This window comes from Chiloscyllium plagiosum, unplaced genomic scaffold (genome assembly GCF_037043375.1).
Source record: "Chiloscyllium plagiosum isolate Xiang-an unplaced genomic scaffold, Cpla_swu_hap1 HiC_scaffold_42, whole genome shotgun sequence".
Classification (NCBI taxonomy): Eukaryota; Metazoa; Chordata; class Chondrichthyes; order Orectolobiformes; family Hemiscylliidae; genus Chiloscyllium; species Chiloscyllium plagiosum.
In genome coordinates, this window is record NW_028270180.1 from 61063218 (window position 1) to 61080535 (window position 17318).

At 44.1% G+C, this 17318-nt stretch overlaps 1 non-coding gene across 1 annotated transcript; it reads left to right on the forward strand.

Moving 5' to 3' along the window:
* Window positions 1–16920: 16920 nt before the first annotated feature.
* Window positions 16921–17002, forward strand: trnas-aga (transfer RNA serine (anticodon AGA)). Its single transcript has one exon. It is a non-coding gene; the product is annotated as a tRNA-Ser (tRNA).
* The last annotated feature ends 316 nt before the right edge of the window (window positions 17003–17318 follow it).

A 17318-nucleotide genomic window follows, 5' to 3' on the forward strand; every position in this document is an offset into this window, starting at 1 on the left:
TTTTGGGCTTTGTCAGCTCAGGCTGTTAGGGTTCAGGCAGTATCCTGTTTGTTGTAAACAGCTGAAGGGATGTGCTGTTTCAAATAATCTGTCAGTCTCTCAGAGGCATGGCATACATACCGAGCATCACAAAGACACTGCCATTCACATCCCGTATTACTGAGCTCTGAGATAGGCAGAAGCAATTCAAAATGTACCCAGATCAGACTGTAACGTGTTTAAACACACAGTGATATTGTTGCCGTGAAAATGATTATGAGTGAATATTCGCAGGGAGAAAGCGAGGACTGCGGATGCTCGAGATCAGAGACAAAAATTGTGGTTCTGAAAGAAAACGCAGCTGTTCAGGCAGCATCGGAGGAGCAGGAGAGTCGACTATGACTTCACAATATTAATACAAGGGAAAATAAATGTATATTTTCAAAGTAATTGTACTTAATAATAATGTGGTCTTGGGTGTGGGAATGAGATTCATCATTTCAATGCTCCTTCCTGTGAGTTGAGCAGTGTTTTCATCATGTTGTTTTTATAAAAGTGAGCTGAATAAATGGGGTATATAATGCTCATTGGACAATCTACAAGTTGGTATCATGAAAGGATGGCAGACCTTCAGTAAAGAGATTTTGCTGTTAATGGTTAGAACAATGCTGCAAACATTTACACAGAAATTTCCAGCTCAAGTCACACACAAGGACGTTGGGCTGGGATGATGCTGGCCATCAATGGAGCTGCGCAATTCTGTTTCGATACTGACATCGTGGAGCTAACAAACACTGGATGTGGTTTATGAGGGATTCAATGTAAGATGCCATGAACTGCAGGAGCCCGTTACCGTTATAACAACTTCATTCAGGATCGTGTCCAAGGTGCAGAATTACAGAGTTTAGGTGGCATACCAGGAAGGATATACTTGCAAGACATGGTTGTTTACAGATCATTGTTACAAATGTTGAACTGCGCCATGTGCTAGTACATTGATCAGTCTGGCTAACACACCACTCCCCGTTGCTCAGGTATGTCTCTAACCAGTCTATTGTGAGGGATTGTGAGAGTAACTCCAGTTTGGAAGCTCTCTGGACAGATTTTGGAGATGGTCAGTGCTTTGGAGGTCATGGTGAGGGCCAGTAACACTGTGTCTGAATTCAAGATTTTCCTCAAAGTCATTTCCAACAGCTTTGCTGTCTGCAAGATGGTGTGTTCATTGATCTGAACATGAATTGGCTATTTACTACAGTCACTGAAATGTGTAATAGTGAAGTGTGCGCTCTGGTATTTCAATTATTGTTCACTTCAATGACTTACAACGGAAAAATATTGATGTTTGGTTTATTTTAAAATATGTAAGAAACAAAGTGATATTAACACTTCATTATACAAAATGTAAAAGGGACCTGTTGCATATTTCCCACGGACTAATCAAAAAACAGTCAGATATTGCTTGTAAAGCAGGATTCTGTGAACAGGACTATGACCCTGGCAACTTCACCACCCTGTCTGGGAGGTTCTGTCCCACTGACAGGACATAGTCAGGCTGAGGGGGCAGCTGCTTGGTATATCGTCAATACTGTGCTCAGCATTGATGCGGCATCCTGTGGCAGCTAGACTGCTCTGTGGCAGGTTATGAGGGAATCAGTAAAAGGGAAACATATAATTGAACACACCATCACCGATCTGCCTACTGCAAATACAGCTCTCCATTTCATTTATTGGTAAGAATGGTCACTGCACAGTCCTTAGAGGAAGCAAGGACTACCTTAACATTTTGCAGGCCCACCTCACCATGATATGTGTAACTAATGGGACAGAAGTTAAACAGATTGAGAAACTAATGATGATGCATCTATGAAGTGCAATGGGCCAACAGCCTCAGCAGAATCATACTCTGTATAACTCAGTCTGCAACTCACAGCCCGACATACCAGCCACTATGCAGTAACCATCACGGCCCGACATACCTCCCACTGTACAGTAACCATCACGGCCCGACATACCCCCAATGTACAGTAAACATCACGGCCCAACATACCTCCCACTTTACAGTAACCGTCATGGCCAGACAGACCTCCCACTGTGCTGGAACCATCACGGCCTGACACACCTCCCACAGTACAGTCATTGTACAGCCTGACATAGCCTGACGCTCTACAGCCTGACATACCTCCCCTGAAGAAGGGCTCATGCCTGAAACGTCGATTCTCCTGCTACTTGGATGCAGCCTGACCTGCTGCGCTTTTCCAGCAGCACGTTTTCAGCTCCCACTGTACAGTATCTATCATGACCCGGCATACCTCCCACTGTACAATAACCATCACGGCGCGGCATACCTCCCACTGTACATCAACCATCACGTTCCAACATACCTCCCACTGTACAGTAACCATCACAGCCCGACATACCTCCCACTGTACAGTAACTATCACGGCCAGACATACCTCCCACTGTACAGTAACCATCAAGGCCCGGCATACCTCCCACTGTGCACTAACCATCACGGCCCGACATACCTCCCACTGTACAGTAACTATCACGGCCAGACATACCTCCCACTGTACAGTAACCATCAAGGCCTGGCATACCGCCCACTGTACAGTAACCGTTATGGCTCAATATACCTCCTTCTGCACAGTAACCATCATGGCCCGACATACCTCCCACTGTACAGTGACCGTCACGGCCCAACATACCTCCCACTGTACAGTAACCGTCACAGAGAGACATACCTTCCATTGTACAGTAACCATCATGGCCTGGCAAACCTCCCACTGTATAGTAACCATCACGGCCCAACATACCACCCATTGTACAGTAACTATCACGGACGGACATACCTCCCACTGTAAGTAACCATCACAGCCCTACATACCTCCCACTGTACAGTAACCATCACGGCCTGATATACCTCCCACTGTACAGTAACCGCCACGGTTCAATATACCTCCCACTGTACTATCACCATCACGGCCCAACATACCTCCCATTGTACAGTAACTATCACGGACCGACATACCTCCCACTGTAAGTAACCATCACAGCCCTACATAACTCCCACTGTACAGTAAGCATCACGGCCTGATATACCTCCCACTGTACAGTAACCGCCACGGTTCAATATACCTCCCACTGTACTATCACCATCACGGCCCAACATACCTCCCATTGTACAGTAACTATCACGGACCGACATACCTCCCACTGTAAATAACCATCACAGCCCTACATACCTCCCACTGTACAGTAAGCATCACGGCCCAACATACCTCCCACTTTACAGTAACCGTCATGGCCAGACAGACCTCCCACTGTGCTGGAACCATCACGGCCTGACACACCTCCCACAGTACAGCCATTGTACAGCCTGACATAGCCTGACACTCTACAGCCTGACATACCTCCCCTGAAGAAGGGCTCATGCCTGAAACGTCGATTCTCCTGCTCCTTGGATGCTGCCTGACCTGCTGCGCTTTTCCAGCAGCACGTTTGCAGTTCCCACTGTACAGTATTTATCATGACCCGGCATACCTCCCACTGTACAATAACCATCACGGCGCGGCATACCTCCCACTGTACATCAACCATCACGTTCCAACATACCTCCCACTGTACAGTAACCATCACAACCCGACATACCTCCCACTGTACAGTAACTATCACGGCCAGACATACCTCCCACTGTACAGTAACCATCAAGGCCAGGCATACCTCCCACTGTACACTAACCATCACGGCCCGACATACCTCCCACTGTACAGTAACTATCACGGCCAGACATACCTCCCACTGTACAGTAACCATCAAGGCCTGGCATACCGCCCACTGTACAGTAACCGTTATGGCTCAATATACCTCCTTCTGCACAGTAACCATCACGGCCCGACATGCCACCCATTGTACAGTAACTATCACGGACGGACATACCTCCCACTGTAAGTAACCATCACAGCCCTACATACCTCCCACTGTACAGTAACCATCACGGCCTGATATACCTCCCACTGTACAGTAACCGTCATAGAGAGACATACCTCCCATTGTACAGTAACCATCATGGCCTGGCAAACCTCCCACTGTACAGTAACCATCACGGCCCAACATGCCACCCATTGTACAGTAACTATCACGGACGGACATACCTCCCACTGTAAGTAACCATCACAGCCCTACATACCTCCCACTGTACAGTAACCATCACGGCCTGATATACCTCCCACTGTACAGTAACCGCCACGGTTCAATATACCTCCCACTGTACTATCACCATCACGGCCCAATATACCTCCCATTGTACAGTAACTATCACGGACCGACATACCTCCCACTGTAAGTAACCATCACAGCCCTACATACCTCCCACTGTACAGTAAGCATCACGGCCTGATATACCTCCCACTGTACAGTAACCGCCACGGTTCAATATACCTCCCACTGTACCGTAACCATCACGGCCCGACATACCTCCACTGTATAGTAACCATCACGGCCCCGATTCCGAGTGACTGTTTGAAATACTGACCAGGTCATTGTGTGAAGTATTAGGTTAAAATACTCATGTACACCCCCACTGGATAAACTTGTGCTCCAGGTCTCTTGTTATTTGTTTCTTTCTTTCGATGTAACTTCACAGAAAGACAAGATGGAATGTGGTGCAGAAAGAAAAATGCGTTATTTCTTATTACAACAATTTAATGCACAATTGAATAGAATGACTGCTCTCGCTCTTCATTTCGACTTTAATGTGGTGTCGATTGCTCGTCAATCTCACGTGCAGTGAATGGCAAGAACAAGATTCTCGACCCAGTGTATACCAGAGTGTGACGTGCAAAGGAAAACTGCTGTAACGGTTTGTGAAGTTAGAAAACAGAGTGTGAGTCGAATCCGTGAGTGTGGAGCACAATAGTATAATAACCCACCACCATAATCGCTCAGTCTCCTCAGCACATTTTGTCGAGCGGTGACATGTGACCTCATCAGGTTACATGCATGAAAGTCATGGATGAGAAACTTCCAGAGCGGAATAGAATCCATGCCAATGTGTTTCTTCTCTCACCAAAATTATAATGACAGAAAATTCCAATAAATAGCCATGCTGGTCAGAATTAATAGCTGTCATTGATACATTCTGAGTCAGAACTGTGTCAGAATCAAACAGAGAACAAGACTTTTAAGTCATATTCTCACCTTCATTGACTCATAATTTCTTCAGTCACTTTCGCTCTCACGTGGAGAAGCAGCCATGGAGAGGGAAATAAAGGTGATGTTGTGGCTCAATGGCCTTTCTCATATGGCTGACCCTGAATTGGATTAAACCGCAAGAAACGCTGTTTGATCGTTTCATTTTACATTTGCTGCAACCTGACAATGTTCATTGTAATATCGCAAGTGAATTAGATTAATGTCATTGTAACGATTAATGTTGTATTCAAATTTGCTCCGACTTTATTTCAACTGAAGGAGAATAATTCTTAGAAAAGCAGAGTTTTAAAGTGCAGTTTTGTTGCTCATCATTTTGGCAGATTTCACCGAGTATTAAATGGACCAAACATCATTGTGTTTGTCCTCACATCTATAACGCATGTGATTAAAGCACGAGGTCGATCTCCAAGCAACTGGTCACATCCTATTCATTATGTAATATGTTCCCATCGCAATAAAAAAAAACCCACTCAGTTCCATTTACAATGCTTGAAGTGGAATATTATGCCAAATCTTTCAAAATTTAGAGTTTTGGAATCGAATCTTATTCATCTTAACGAAATGTCTTTACATTTGAAGTCAACCCACTTCGACATTGTTTCCCCACAACTTCCGACCGACTACACCACACCTCTGCTGCTTTACCTAGCCACACGCTGTCTCACTCCTTGTGAAATTTATTCCTTGTATGTCACCAAATATGCCTTTTCAAATATTTTTAAAAACAGATTCTCTGAGTGACAGCGATTCTGTTCTCATCATTTCTTTGTCCTTCAAAGGTTTTATTCAAAGGATTTGAATGCCTGGCATCTATATGTTTACTTACTTGAAAGAGGGAATTTTCCACCCATTTACTCTGTCCAAACATTTCATAATCGGAAAACACCCCACTAAGTCTTCCTTGTTCAGCAAAAACTGTTCTCAAGTTTCCAAGAAGAAAAGTGAATAAAATCTCATCCTTAGTACACCCCCATCAGCATCTTCTCTAATGGCTTTACACCCCAGTAAACACCATCATTATCCGTTCCGATAGAATCACAGAATCCTACAGTGTAGAAAGAGCATTTCAGTCAATCCAAACGGTGTCGACTACCTGAAGGTCATCTCACCCAGACCGAGCTCCCCTCCCTATTCCCGTATATTTCACCTGAGGAAGAGTGAGCCCTCCCCCTTATGATTTCAAAAAAACATGTTGGACTATAACCTGTCGTCCTGTGACTTCTGACCTTGTCCCCACGTTACCCATGGCTAATTCATCTAACTTACTTAATTCACTCCCTGGACACGAGACGGCAATTTAACTTTGCCACTTAACCTAACCCTCCGACCGAACAGCCGTGCGAATTACTGACACAATGTTCCATCATAGTGAGCAATTGCTGTATCATTTTTTAATGGCTTTATAGCCTGGTAACTCAGCCTGGTCAAAGCAATTCAAGCCAAATTCAATGTATCGAAACGCGACTCTGTCCTTTACAATTTAATTTGTGCTGCGGGAAATGTTTCTGCACTCATATTTGAATGTTTTTACGCTGTTTATTCCACACCTTCCTGCTTCCAGCAAACACTTCAAACCGGTACAAGTCTGTCAAATGCTTTTCATTTCAATGCAGTCATAAGGTGCAGCTTGCAGAAGTCACTGACACTCTGCCTCCCTGAGAGTTGCAGCCCTTCCCAACACTGATTCAGGCAGCACTGTCCTTCCTGTGACATGCACTATCGAGAATGGAAGGACAGGTATCAATGCCCGAACTAGGGAATGGAGTGGCAGTTTTAAAACATTTGCACTCTCCCCAGCGGAGAATTGAGCCCGGTGACAGGCGGGGACACTAACCATTATATTACCGAGGACAGGAGTGTCAAAGGAGGCCCTTCACCCACTTGTGGCCACACTTGTCAGAACAACTGCCGAATGAACTGAATCACATTTCTCAATGCCTATCCCACAGCCTTATATGTCCTGGCATCACAAGTTCACATCTGAATATTTATTCTGCTTATAAGGATTTTTGCCACTCTGAACAATGCTGGCAGTGTATTCTATTTTCCAACCACCCACTGGCTGATAAAGTTTTTTTTGCACATCTTCTCAAACCTTTCTTCCTTTCTCCTTAAATCTCTGCCCCCTGCTGATCGATACCTCCATCAATGGGAAACTCTTTCAGTCAAATCTGTCCATACCATAACTCATTCATGACTTACCTACATCTCCTTTACAATGTGACAAACAGTCCATTCTGTCCTGTCTTTCTTCACAACTGAAATTCTTCATCCCAAACAATATCCCGGTAAATATCTCCTGCAATTTTCTCAGTGTGATCACATCCCTGCTATAATGTGACTTACAAAACTGCACACAACACTCTTGCTTGATCCTAATGAACATTTGTTTTAAAATTTCTGTATTAGTATGAGGGTGATACTGGCTAAGCAGAATTTATTACTCATTCGGAATTGCCCAGAGGGCAGTTGAGACTCAACCATATTGCTATGAGTCTGAAGTCACATGCAGGCCAGACCAAGTAAGGATAGCAGATTCCATCCTGAAATGACATCAGTAAACCAGATGGATATTTTTCAACAATTGTCAATGGATCTATAGTAGTCATTGGATTTTTCATTGCAGATATTTGCTGAATACAAATTTTACAATCTCGCATGGAGGGACTCAAGCCCGAGTACTAAGACTATTACCTGGGTCTCTGGATTCACAGTCCTATCAAATTATAACAAGACCAACGCAGAAAGCCATAAAAGCTGATCTTTTCCGACAAAATGCCTTTTCACCAAGACTGCCCTGGGTATTTTCCATGAGCCTGATGCTCCAATTGTCTCTGGCCTATGTCAGTAAAAGCTGCTACATGGGGATTGCTCTCACAACACGGTATCCAAATGGATCAATTTGTTTAAATGTCCCGATGGTGGTATTGGGGCACGTTCGCCCAGCAACAGTGACCGCAGCAGCAGCACAGACAGAACAGTATGAATGTGAAAGAGAGTGATATATGAAACGCAGAGATGTCAGAGAGCGGAATTTGAAGGTAAAACAATTAATTTCTTAGCAGGTGTCACAAAAAGGACAACGGAGAGAACACTTAGTGTCGTGTATGGTTTCGAACCGAGGTTGCTGTGGTCACAATGCAAAATACCGACAACCACGATCACATTAACCGCAGAACAGGATACTTGCAAGCAGCAATAAGTGTACTAGCAGAGGAAATGATCGGAAGAATAGAAAATGTACAATATCAGTACTCAGCGAACAGTGACAGATATGTGGGAACTGAGATTGAGCTGAATCTTTAAGTTCGATGTCCTCAGAGGCTGTGGAGATCCCTTGAATGGAATGTTGAAAAAACAGATTGATCGATTTCGACAAAATATCAAAGATTCGGGGGACAGTACAGGATATTGTTGAAATGTATGCTTCAATAGCATTTTAGCTTAACATCAACACAGCCGCCCAGATCCAAACGGAAATGGGGATGGGAATGAGGGCACAGAGTTACTCTCTGGCTCCAGTGATGCAATAGGTGAGCATGCAAAGAAGGTAAACACAAGCCTTCTTAAGAAGTAGAATCTGAAATCAGAGTCTCAGGTTGCTCAGCCACGCGAGCACACAGGCCAAAACCGGAAACCCAAGAGCATGTACCTGCTGATACCCTGCAGCATACTCACAGCAACTGCACCAGTCCTGCAGAATAAGCGGTGGGAAGGAATTGCTCTATCTGAGCGGTCGTGCTTGTTGTTCTCATCAGCAAATCTGGCTTTGAATTTGCTAGCCCATACCTGTTACCATGCTGAAACGGAATGCAATTCCGATTAGTCGCTGTGTGAAACATTGTTCATTTTCTTTCCTCAGATAAAGTGATCACTGGAGATGATGAATTCTGCTCCTGCCAGAAACGCCGACTCTCCTGCTGCTCGGATGAACTGAAAAACTGGTTTCGCACTGGAATCCGAGAATGGCAGAACACATCGCGAGATTATTGGAAACCCGGAGCCAATAAGAGTTCCAACTTTCATTTTCTTTCTCCAGAAAAGTGCATTATCCAGCAGAGCCATGAGCAACTGCCACCTGGCTGCAAGCTGAGTTGGAAACCTATGTGGGAATCAAGGACATGCGACTCACTTATTGTCGGTAAATCAAACAGTTCTCACTTTGAGGTGTACAAAAATTAGTTTCTATACATATTCAGGGAAGGTCAAAGACGATCTGAGGTGTCAAAGAGGTGGTCACTGTTCGTGATTGCTCTTTGTTCGAGTTGTGAAAAGGTTTCCCGCTTTAGTCGCATTCACGTTTCTTGTTGATGACTGAATCAGACAGAAGGTGTTTCACCGGAGCTGCACTTGACTTGCATTCCTCTCCCTCGCTGTCATACTTTCCTGGAACTCTGTGAGAACAAGAAAACAAAATACATACTGCGTCATTCGGCAGCCTGTCTGTGATTTCCTCATTTTCAGTTACAACATGGCTTAGACTTCAGGCCACACGGTAATATTAGTAACAGTATGAGAACAAGAGTCGATAGTTCATCTGTGCTTGTAAATCTTTTCATTCCTGTTGTTGACTGAATGAACTGCATCCATGTCTGCTGCTTCTAAACTCGAATATGTGAACTGCTCCAAACTATGATTGAGGATTTCTGGTTTTGGTTAACGCACGTTGAGAAACGCCAGAGAGCGTTCAAATGAAGCTTTCAGAGCACATTTTCGGATGCATTTGACAGAGACTAACATCATGAATCCAGTGTTCGCTGTGACAGAAGGAAATGAATGTCCTCCTTGTTACTGATCCAGGCCACCTTCGCATGTCGAGCAAATGTGGTACTGTTGTGACAGAAAGGACCAGTGCCCGGTAACTGTGTCCTTAAAGAGGACATGATTGAAAAAAATAAAGAATACGATGTTGAAATATCCAGGAAATATTGGCTGAAAAGGCGCAGACAATTTTCCCTGCAGCGCCAAGACAGAGGAACATATGTAACGGCACTCTTAAACAGGATGGCCAGCAGTGATATGGACATCGCCACATATGAAGGACCACTGCGAATAGAAATTTGAAAATGATATTCATGCAGCAGGTATTCTGAATTATATTCTTTTCACCGCTACAGTAGTATTGGGCGAGTAAATTCAAAACAAGGTTTGCTGATGAGAATGCAATAAAGCCCCATCGATCATGATATGAAAGACTGTCGTCCGGAAAGAGGGAACAACAATGTTTCTTCTAAGCTTTGTACTGGGCCACTTTCGCACAAACTGATACTGCTACTCTCCAGAAAAGATCAGGGCCCGCGGCATGCACTGTTAGAAATGGTGACCATCAGTGCTGGCAACTCCCTGCATATTCAGAATAAGGAAGACACATATCGAATAAAAGCGTAGATGGCAATTAATTGGACTTGTATTCCCTTTCACCACAACAGCTAGAATATGCGGGGATATACAGAGTAAGGTTTACTGACCAGGTCAGAAAGCAATTACCTCCACATATCTTGACACACAAGCCTATCTTTCTTTCTGTCCGTTTTTTTTTGAAGCGCCGATCATTTCCGTAGGAGTTGTAGGTGATTGCTGCTCCCCCGCAGGATCACAGTGGAGCCAGAGACCCGATCGAGCTGCTCAGAACAGTTCGTCTTTGCCGATAATCACTGAAACTGAGATTGATGTCACGTAGACATGGTGTAACAGCTGCCAACACATGTAGAGGGTTTTGGGACGGATTAGGACCCACTCTGGGAAAAAGACTGGATCCTTAGACTGGGGAGTAAGTGTTCAGGTAGAGGACTGGAGAATGGGGTCAAGAACGATATTAGCCAAGATCGAATGGCGGAGCAGATTAGATATTCTGAAAGCGCTAACCGCTCTGATGTCTTCCAATTTCTGGCCGTCTGGTATCTAAGGAAATAGAAACAGAGTTATTTGTTCAGTTGGAAGTCCTGGGCAAAGTGAGAGATAGAACAAGCATGCTACAGTTTTAGAGACTGGGAAAATGTTTGGAGAGGAAGCAATAAAAGTGAAGCTGAATATAAAGTTTGAAGTCAGGACATATTCAATAAAAAGGAAGTTTGTAGAAAGGCAGAGGGACATGGAGATGGAACAAGAAGTGTCACCAGTCCCGAAATCTCATTCGGTTTTCATTTTCAAGATGTGACCGGACCTGCTGAGATTTTCCAGCAATTTCATTTGTTGATTCTGAAACAGAAGATGGGAGTGATCCTGGACCAATCAGCTCTCTCACGTTCTGGGAATATTTGACTTTCCCGTTCGATCAGATCACCTCTGTCCCACACTGAAACCTCAGACTCCTTCCCCACTCCCACCCTCGTTACTGGCAATAAACTGTTCATTACATAAACTTACATGAGCACACAACAAGAACAATTGCAAAATGTACAGGGAGAGCTCCGTTCCGTTCCATCAGCACATTCTAAATAAGTTAATTTTTGTTCAGGACCCATAGGACATTAAGCCGTCTCTGTCAGACCACTAACAAATGGCCATTCGCATTCTGTGTCTTTGAACACTTTGGTCGGTGCACGGATGTCGTGGAATCTCACGTTGTAAAATGGACATCATTCATAGCATTTTCAGCTGCACTGATAAAGTTGTCTCTGGCGCTTCCAGTAAAGTGCAGACAGTTTTCACTCAGTAACCGACATGTGATCAAAGCAGGAGGACATATGTTTCAGCGAAAGCAACAGGAATCCTCCACCAGCGTTGGCTTGCAATTCCGCATGTGGAACGAAGAGCTGGAACTCTATTAAACAGTGACAACGACTATGATGGGGCTTGGATGCACGACTCTCTGATTAAACAACTCACATTGCGCCGAACTGAGATATCCAGGCTTGGGACACGATGCATTAGTTTGCTATTTTATTCTGAGCATAATTCACCTGGCACAACAATTTGTAAAGATCCAGCTCATTCCTCCCAATCACAAATAACATCATTCACATCTTTTACTTTCGTTATTTCTTCAAAACATTACAATCTATTTAACACTTGTCCCGGCATTTAAGATTCAACCCAAATATTTTCACATGAAGTGATTTCTAGTCACTCTGTCAGACGCAATCAGTCGAAAAATTACCTTAGAAAACCCAATCATTTCTGTTTACACTATTGGGAATTTCCCATCTGCTGACAAGGCAGAGTCCTCACAATCAACATTTTCTTTGTTCATCCTGCCTAAAACGTTTACCACTTCTTATTTTCAAGATAGGAGTTTTGTTTATAACACGTTCCAAGAACAGGAACAACCTTCCAATCTCCTGAAGCCGTTTCCAATTTGAAATGGAAGTTTTGTTCCTTTCCCACGGGAAGAGCAGTTAATGAGGAAGGAGTTTCCACGAGCTGTGTCCCAGGGTTTAGCAGGAAGCCCTGATTGAAGCTGCAGTGGCCGCTTTCAGTTGGCATCGGGCGATTGGAGAACATGGTGTCGTATTTTGCTGCGTGTAAACATCTTGCTCCCCGTGGACTCGGGGTGAATCATGAATGAGTTTTCTGAATAACACTGCCTTCCAGTCTCTGGCCATCTGCTATCTAAGGAAATAGAAACAGAAATATTTGGTCAGTTCGATGTCCTGGGCAATGTGAAAGATGGAACAGTCCTGATACAAAATTGGAGACTGGGAAAATGGTTGGAGAGGAAGTAATAAATGAGAATCTGAATAGAAAATTGGAAGTCAGGAGACATTCAATAAAAAGGAAGAGTGTGCAAAAGCAGGTGGAGATGGACATGGAAAAGAAGTGTCACTAGTCCCGAAGTCTTAAATCGATTTATATCTCCAAGATGCTACCAGACCTGCTGAGATTTTCCAGTAATTTCATTTGTTGGTTTAGAAACACAAGATGGCAGTGATCCTGGACCAAGCAGTTCTCCCGTGCTCTGGGCATGTTTGACTTACTGTGTCTATGTCCCACACTGAAACCTCACGATCCTGCCGCACCTCCACCCTCGTTACTGACAATATACTGTTCATTACGTTAAACACAAGAAGAACAACTGCAAAACTTTGAGGGAGAGTTCCCTTCGGTTTCCATCAGAACAATCTGAATCACTGAAAATTGGTTCAGGACCCATGTGATATTGATCCGTCTCTGTCAGACCCCTAGCAAGTGGCCATTCGCTTTCCGTGCCTTTGAACACTTTGGGTGGTGCACGGTTGGTTTGGAACCTCACGTTTTGAAACGGACATCATTCATTGTATTTTCGGCTGCACTGATAAAGTTGTTTCTGGCGTCTCCAGTAAAATGGAAACAGTGTTCACTCAGAAACCGACGTGTGATCAAAAGCAGGCGGACAATGAAAGCAGCAAGAACATTCCCCTGCGAAGGGTTGCAATACTGCACGTGGAACGAAGAGCCGGAATTGTATTAAGCGGTGAAAGCGCCCATTGTGAAGCTTGCACCCACCAACCACAGATTAAGCATCTCACACTGCACCGAATGAGCTAACCAAGCACGGTGCACTGTGGATTAGTTTGCTATTACATTGCGAGCATAATTCATCAGCAGTTTGTTAGGATCCAGTTCATTCCTCCTAATCACAAAAATATCATTCACACCTTTCACTTCAGTTATTTCTTCAAAGCATTACAATCTATTCAGCACTTGTCCCGGGATTTAAGGTTCAGCCTTAATATCTTCATATTTTTACCCTCACCTTTATGTCGCTGATGTGATTTCCAATCACTCTGGCAGACAGTAAATCAGTCGGGAAATTAACTAAGGAAACCCAATCATTTCCGTTTACAGTGTTGGACAGAGTCGTCTCAATCAACACTTTCTTTGTTCTTTCTACCTGAAACCTTTACCACTTCTCATTTTCAAGTCAGGAGTTTTATTTATAACATGTTCCAACGACTGGAGCGACATTCCAATGTCCTGAAGCCCTTTCCAATTTAAAGTGAAAGTTTTGCTCCTTTCACACGGAAAGAGCTGTTACTAAGGAAGGAGTTTGCACGAGTTGTTTCCCATGGCTTGGCAGAAAGTCGCTGATTGAAGCTGCAGTGGCCGCTTTCTGTTGGCATCGGGAGCTTGGAGGAAGTGATGTCGTATTCTGCTGCGTGTAAACGTCTCACTCCCTGCGGATTTGGGGTGAATCATGGATGAGTTTTCCCAGTTACAATGTCAATATATGGTGGGGGTAAATGCTTGTGCTGAAATATTTGAGGCTTATTCCCTGGGTGGGCTCGAACCACCAACATTTCAGCCAACTGCGCTGACCATTTAAGATACAGAAACTGGCAACGCAGATATCCAAAAGCAATGTTATCGACGGGATATGAGGATACGTCGGACAGCAGGAACTTGCGTTGTTTTCAGTGACGGTCGCTGATTTTATCACCGAGAGGGTAAGCATACTGAGGAGCTGCAAACACTCAAATTAAAAGGCATCCACGCATGCGCACTGCGCTCACACACATCTCCACATCGTAGTTCACTTACGATGCTGGTATTTGAAACCACGATTCGATAGAAACTGAAGCTTAAAATCCAGCATATTAGACCGCTCGACCACGCTACCACACAAAAGCCATCACTCAGATTTGTTTTGACTAGTGTTTCAGCATCGATTCACTTCAGGCACTTAGACCTCGCAAATTTTGTAATGAAATTGGCGTAATTTAAGAAGAAAGACTAAAGAAAATGTACAGACAAGGAACAGGCTCTTCATCCATTCAAGCCTGAGCCGATCCAAATCTACTGTTTAAATCTGTCACCCAATTCCTAAGCATCTGTATCCCTCTGCTCCCCAACTACTCATGCATCTGTCCAGACGCATCTTAAATGTATCTAACGTGATTACCTCTCCCGTCTCTGCTGGGAACGCGTTCCAGACACCCACCACCCGCTGTGTCAAGTAGTTGCCGCGTGTATCCCTCTTAAACTTTTCACCTCTCACCTTGAAAGCGTGATCTCTCGGTATTTAATCCTTCAACTGGGAAATAAAACTTTTCTCTATCTACCCTGTCTGTACCTTCATGATTTTGTGAACCTCAAAAAGGTCCCCCTCAAACACCTTTTTCCTCATGAAAACAAACCTAACCTCCTCAACCTCTCTTCCTAGATTGCACCTTCTATACGAGGCAACATCCGCTTAAACCTTTTACGCTCCCTCTCCAAAGCGTCCACATCCTTTTGCTAATGTGGCGACCAGAAATTTACACAGTATTCTAAGTGTGGCCAGACCAATGTTTTTTTCAATTTTAACATGACTTGCCAGCCATTTTATTCAATACCCCATCCAATGAAGCCAAGCATACTATATGCCTGCTTGTCTACTCTATCCACGTGTGCAGCAACCTTCAGTGTATAATGGACCTGCACTCACAGATCTCTCTGTCCATCAACTTCCCAAAGCTCTTTCGTTCATTGTATAACCCCAGCTAGAATTAGACTGACCGAAATGTGTCACAGTTGTCTGTTTTGAACTCCAGCTGCCACTTTTCCGCCCAACTTTCCAGTATATCTCTATCCTCCTGTATTCTTAAACAGTCACTTATACTTTCTGCTAGTCCAGAAAACTTCGTGTCATCTGCAAACTTTCTGATCATTCCAACAGTGCTCTCTTCCAGATCATTTATGTATATCACAAACAACAGTGGCCACAACACTGACCCCTGTGGAGCACTACTGGTCATCTTTCTCCATTTCCAGAAACTCCATTCAACTGCCATTCTCTGTCTCCTATTGCTCAACTAATTCTTTATCCACCTGTCTAGAACACCCTGCACACCATGTTACTTTACGTTCTGTATTTGGTTACCATGGGGAACCTTATCTAACTCCATACTGTAGTGCATGTATATGACATCAACAGCCTTTCCTTCATCTATCAATTTGGGCACTTCCCCGATAAACTCTGTGCCTCTCACTGACATGCACGTTATTTTCTAAATATGAATAGATCCTATCCTTCAGTACCTTCTCCAGCAACCTTCCCAACACTGATGTTAGGCCCATTGTTCTGTAGTTATCCAGAATATCCCTACTGTCCTTCTTGGACAGGGGACAATATGAGCAACGTTCCAGTCGGCCAGAACCTCACCTGTGCTGAAGCATGCCACGAAGATATCTGTCAGGGCCCCAGCTATGTCCTCTTTCACCTCGCTCAGGAACCAGGGATAGATCCCATCCGTTCCTGGGGATTTGTCCACATTAATTACCCCTAGCCTGCCCAACACAGCTTCCCTACTTATGTCAACATGATCCAGACTAATCAAATGTTTTACTCTAGACTCATCATTCATCATGTTCCTCTCCTCAGTGAACACTGATGCAAAATAATCATTCAGAATCATACCCACTCTCTCAGATTCGACATACAGCCATCCTTCATTTTCCTTCAGTGGACCAATCCTTTCTCTGGTTACCCGTTTGCTTCTTATATATGAATAATAGGCTTTAGGATTCTCCTCAATTTTGCTAGCGTGAAGTTGTTTCATGACCCCTTTTAACCCCCTTCATTCCTCGTTTAAGACTTGTCCTAATCTTCTCATGTTCCTCCAGGGACCATTATGTTCTTAGCTGCCGGGGCGTTATGTATGCTTCCCTTTTCCTCTTGGCGAGTCGTACAATTGTCCTGTCATCAACAGTTCACGAATATTGCCTTTCACATCCTTTGCTTTCAACGGGACATGCCTATCCTGCACTATATTTAACCTACCTTTGAAAGCCTGCCACATATGAACTGTGCTCAACCCTGCTCCACTGTCTGTAGTCATGGCCGAGTGGTTAAGGCGATGGATTAGAAATCCATTGGGGTTTCCCCACGTAGGTTCGAATCCTGCTAACTACGTTATGAATGCTTTCCTGCTGGAACAATTCTCGCTCAAAGTTCAGAAAACCTATTTTGCAAAGGAGGCCGGTAATTTGATTAGACTTGGGAAACTCGAGTTCTTCATCAGAAATGACCCATATTTAAAACATTATCTCTGTTTCTCTTTCCAGATACACTGCTCGATACATCGGGTTTCTGCAGTTGTTAGTGAACGTCCTAAGCAGAAGTGCTGCTATTCATTAGATTCCTTTAATCCCTGTCCTCTGTTCTCTGACTCGGGTCAGTGGCAACACTTCCTCCTGCTCGTCAAAGTGCTCATTCCCCACCGCTCCCT